Here is a 5722-nt window from a genome sequence, read left to right as displayed (position 1 = left end):
TAAAGATAGTTATGTTGTATTTTTCTATACCCCTCCTGTGTTGTCTCCTCATCCTGTTCAAAGATAGAATAGACAAATTTAAGGTAGATGATGATGACACTTTTATGCTATGCATGATTTATTGGACTTAATTATTTGGACCCTCATCCCTTACCTGTTTTACGTATGTATATTCGATTGAGCAATTGATGTTGGTTTGGGAGTTTGAAGCTGTACTTGTTATGCTATTTTTGTAGCCTATACTATAGTTGAATCCTTGGTTAAACTGTGTTTTCTTATATCCAGAAGTATGTTATCTGTCCAAATTTACTATCAAGGTTTTCTACCTTCTCAATAAAAAAAAGCAAAAATGCAGCAAGCAAAAACTACCCAATCTATTTTGTTCATTCGCAGATTGATAGCTGTGTGGAAAATGCAAAAACGATTGGCTAGTATCCAAAAGCATTTTATACAACCCTCCATGCCTAGGGAAACTTAGTAGTAATTTTGATTTTCTTTTTGATTTTTTTTTTTTCGTTTTGGCTTTAGAATGTTGTCATGTAAAGCAAAAGCTTTATTAGCTACATATACAAAGTTCATCCCCTCCATGGCTTGCTTGTTGCTGGGAACATACAGTTTTTTGTGGATGAAATTTTGCTGGAATTGTGTGGATTTGATGACCCCTGACATACATCTATTTTTCCAGTATCCACCATAATTAACTCATAATGGGCAAAAAAAAAAGGAAGCCGGCCGGAGGAAGACGGAAGACACGAAGGACGATGCGGGACGTCGGCGGATCAGGTACTTACAGGTATTTACTATTGTTTCCATGGGTTTACCTACCCAGAATGTGACTCAGGTTTACCGCTCCCAGAATCTTTTTGTTACATTCACACTCGGGGTTACCGCCCAGGAGGTTAAAGCTCTCCAAGGCTGGAGAGGATGCACTTTTATCAGTGAAGCTGGTTGATCCAGCAAACCTGAAGTGGATTTCTTCAAAGTTGTTTTCTATTTGCTAGCACATGTTTTGAATCCTTGACTGGATCCATTGCAGGTTTGCTGCATCACCCAGGTTCACTGATGAAAGTGTATCCTATCCAGCCTTGGAGAGCTTTAATAAATCAGACTCTATGTCTGCTGTATTATTATCAAAATGTTCAAGATTGTTTTGTATGTTTTATTAATTCTATTAAAACATGTTTTGTAACTTTTAAATATGTCCCTGAAAAATATGTCCCATTGTTTAAGCATATTTTTGGTGCTTTGGTAGTTTGTTGGTTTAATTCTATATGTTCAGATTGGGATTTCATATTCATCACCATCCATATAGAAACAACAACTTGTTTGTATGTAATGATAAAGTAAAATGGTGACATGCATATTCATATGTACTTTGTTCCTTTTTTTGCAGAGCACTTCCAGTGATATGCCTGAAACTCATCAACATTCAAATCCACTCCTAAGGCTAGGTACACAAGTGCAATGGTTCTCGTGGCAATGGCTTAGGGCTGATATCGGGCTGATATCGGATGAGAATCTTGCGTGTGTACAGGACTCATGGCCCATCGTCTGAAAAACTGTCCTGGTGGATCCACGGATGATGGACGACGAATGATTGTAATGTAAGTAAAGGGGGAGAGGGCGCAGTGGGTGCCGTTCCGTCGTTCCCCACCTCCCCTCTCCATAGAGCAGAATGGTGCTCTATGTACAGCACTCGTTCATGCATTGTGCAGTTGTTAGTCCCTGGAAAGGATCATGAAAGATCATGAAACGACAATTATTGCACGTGTGTACAAAGCCCTAGACTTCAGAGATAGCCTTAAAACCTTGAAGTGAAAGCATGTAGAGCAGGAAAAAAACAGCTTTGCAGCAAACTATAGCCTAACTGAGCCAAGCAGATGAATATGAGGCATGTTTGCTGTTGAAATTATTATTACTGCTATGGTAAGCAAAGGGCGATGCAGCACTTTAACCAATACTAATATTAATATTTTTAATAATCAGTATTTATATTGCGCCAACATATTACGCAGCACTGTACACGCTACATTATATACTGGTCTCCCAACACCTACCAGCAACCCCTTTCCCCCATCCTTCATCTTATTAATTTGAACCCCAATACTTCAGAAATCAAAATAACAAAACTGTAAAATGTAACTTAACAGTTGTTTTTTGTTTGTTTTCACTACTGTTTTAATGCACTAATTATTAATTATTTATTGTATATATTTTATTATATATTAATATGTCTGTATATAATATATTTGTTATATGTTTTACTACTCTTGGGTAATTCATTGTTCCTTCACTTATTATTGCTTTTTGTGTTGTTGCACTGAAAATGTAAGGCGGAAAATGTAAGATCTTGCAGAGACCATCCACTTGCAAGTTATCACAGCAATGACCAAATAAGTTGGCAATTACCGCTGTTTCACTGATATGAACTTTCTCATGCATGTATCTTGGTTCTGTACACATGCTGCCACTAATGAAAGCAGCACCATGTTAAACAACAGACACCTTTTACGTTAACATGCATGCTACTCAGTGCATCCCTTCTCAACCCTCAAAGATGCAGTACTGTGAAACATGTTGTGAATTTTGCTTTGAATCAAATATACTGATTTATAGTGATCTTAGTAAAAAGTTTTCATATCAAACAATATAGACTGCTATGTTATGTGGGATTTATTTATGGATTTGTGTATGGAAATAGGTTTTTAGTGGGGGTTTTTCCTGTGTTTTGAAAATAATAAAGAAATTATTATAGAAAATGTTGTATCATACACTCTGAATTACTCTGCCAAAATCTACTTTTGTACTGATGCATCTTCATTGTAATTTGAGGGTTGTGGAAACTTTTTTTATAGGTAGACCCACCAGTGTATATATAACTAGTTATCTAGTTTTTATTTCTGTAAACAGTGAATTAAACAATTTATGGTGCTCATTACCATGTGTCTTATAACTCATACCTTGGTAATACCTTGCCTCCTGCCACTACCGATATTAAACCCCTTGTACAATTATCTAAGTCAGTGGGTTGTGGAAGAAATGTTGCCCACAATCTAATATGTCGGGCCTACTATCTGGCTCTAATGATATGTACTCCCTCACTGAGATGTAGTTCCTATATCCTTGGAATCTAATTGCACCAATTTGGTGTCATTTTCAGTTCTATGTTTTAATGTTTTTCCTCTAGACAAGGTTTAAACATGCAGGGGCTGATCATACCAGAAAGTTGAGTGTCAAAATTAAAAAAATGACAAAATGTTTTTAGCTTTTGTTGCTGCATTGTCTTTCAGGCTAATAGTGGACTATACAATGAGTAGGTTCAGATCAAATTCCAAGGAGGCTTCTGAAAGACCTCCATTTGGGCACTGCCAATTTTGATGTAATAAACAAAACAACGATGAATGATATGATGCCAGCAACATGTTGATTTTGGTATAAACTGCAATTTGTACACCGTCATTGCTCTTCGGACTGTTTTACTAAATAAGACCGTAAGTGTTTTTGCATTGCCTACTGATGAAAGTTAGTTGAACCCAGGTCATGCCAACACATTGAGCAATATTGGCACACAAGTTAACAAAGTTGGTGCCATGGAAAAAAAAGAAGTGCTTTAGTTTATTCAAGAGAGTCAAAGTCATTGCTGACTAAATAATTTATTTGAAGCCAAGGATGTGACCTAAACTAAGGGCACAGCTGCTCTTCAAGTTGCACATTTATATGATTTTATTGTTCAATTTGAGTTTCTGTTTTCCATTACTATGACAGATATATTATTATTTTTAGTTTCCATAACCCAGATGTCTAGTGTACAGCATGGTGTACATCTAGATGCAAGTAGCATGGCCAAGATGTCTTATAATTGCAATGCCTCAAAGGTAGTACCTATTAAATGTTCCTCAGTCCACTGAATCAAATAAAGTACATCTTATTGGTTTTCCTCATGATATTTAAGGAGGACAAAGCTGTCAGAATGGAGGACATTTAAAATGAAATAGTCACTTGCCAAATAACCCTGCATATGTTTGAGCAAGAACCATATAAAAAAAGTCATCACTGGAAGTTTGAGTTGACATACTAGAAATCCGCTATTGTAAACTAACTGATAGTTCATAACAAGACTATTACCAGGAAAGATTTTTCCTTTTGCTCCACAAAAAATATTGCTGCCGTTACCAATCTACTGGTGACACGTAAGTCAAGCAATTACTTATTATAACCCTAAATGTTATACTTTTTTAGTGGGCTCACAAATCCATCATCTAATGCTTTATATACTATGAAAATGAAAACATTTTGCCCTTCTTTAAATATGTTTTTATCTAAACACTGGTAATCATTATCCTAAACCCTAAACATACCTGGAACAGCGACTCAGTCATCTGCTACAAAATCAATCAGACATGAAAGGCTTTTGCTTTTCTGTATCTAACACCAAGCCTACAAGTTGTATTTCCTTTGTACTTAGTGCTTATTTTTTTTTCAGCTACCTAAGTGTCTTTGCTGTCCATGTTCTGACCATAATTAGAACCAAAGAAAATGGTCTGTGGTCATTTTTCAATTGGTCATACCCTAAAGGCTGTTTAAAGGGTGTCTGTTAGTAACTTAAAAAAAAAATCAGAAGTAGCATCCTTTCCCAAATCACCAGTTAAGTGCCGATTGACAAAAAGCTGTTTGGGTCCTTCTAATGTAATGAAGAAACCCAAACCTATCTTAATGTTACAGTAGGGGTCGATTTACTAAAGGTGCAGAATACCTTCCAATTTGCACTTCATACTGTCATCCTATAATTTGCAAGCAAAAATGCATTTTTTTTTATTTGGCTTCCACAGGTGGGGAGATTTTTACCCACTGAACCCACTTTAAAGCACAGTAGAGTCTAGGAATAAACAAAACTAAACATAAATAAAACAAGTACATAACTACAGGGGCCACAGGGCCTGGTGTAAGCTGTTTGTGCTATGTGCAGTTTATCCTACATTGTCCAATACAAAGGAAAGAAAGAGATGCTGGTAGCACATAAATAACAGTCTGGTCTCCGAAAGGATAGGACTGAAAGTCGGATGTGTATTAGGATGCATTCTGCTGTGCATTGCTGTCTCACTTAACAATTAACCTCAACAAATTTGCTTAGGAACACGAATGGCTAATGAATATTTTCAGTGAAAAATCTTTTCCTGTTGCTTAACCTCAGCCTCATTCCTACCTAGTCCCTAACCTTAAGGTTAACCTCCTTTTTGGTGCCAAACCTAAACACTGATCTAACATGGCTAACCTTAAACCTTGTTCCCATCTTTAGTGTCTAACCTAATCTTCAACCATACAAAAAAAGGCTTTGTATTGAACAAATTAGCAAAATAAATAAAATCAAATCAAGCTCTTTTTAAATTTGCAAAATCTGATTGCTCAGTGTTTCCTGGGCTCTTTTGATCTCTGTTTCCGGGTTAGCGGGTGTGTAGGGGACATGGAGCATATGTAGTGCTCCTCAATATCATTTCCTTTCTGATGTGGAATCCCCGCCGCCGCACACTCCCTTCTCATCCCTCCATCTTTACTCTTATCTCTGTTAAACATGACATGTGGGAACACAAGGTCCTTCTTAAGTATTTAGTATCACAATGTTAGGTGTGTTATAATGTAAAAGCGATGTTAATATTTCATCCGTGTTTGTTTTCTGTATTCCCTTTGTCAAATTTTATATCTCTTGAATAAAAACTTATTCAAA

At 36.4% G+C, this 5722-nt stretch overlaps 1 long non-coding RNA gene across 2 annotated transcripts; it reads left to right on the top strand.

Moving 5' to 3' along the window:
- The first annotated feature begins 645 nt into the window (after nucleotides 1-645).
- Nucleotides 646-2759, top strand: LOC140328175 (uncharacterized). 2 transcript variants are annotated; one of them, XR_011920247.1, is made up of 2 exons: nucleotides 646-783; nucleotides 1394-2759. It is a non-coding gene; the product is annotated as an uncharacterized lncRNA (long non-coding RNA). The 2 variants fall into 2 exon arrangements; XR_011920246.1 differs by having other exon boundaries at nucleotides 654-793.
- Nucleotides 2760-5722: the final 2963 nt, after the last annotated feature.

The sequence above is a fragment of the Pyxicephalus adspersus genome, chromosome 1 (assembly GCF_032062135.1).
Source record: "Pyxicephalus adspersus chromosome 1, UCB_Pads_2.0, whole genome shotgun sequence".
Lineage (NCBI taxonomy): Eukaryota > Metazoa > Chordata > Amphibia > Anura > Pyxicephalidae > Pyxicephalus > Pyxicephalus adspersus.
Note: the sequence above shows the minus strand (reverse complement) of the source record. Positions and strands in the feature narration are given on the sequence as shown.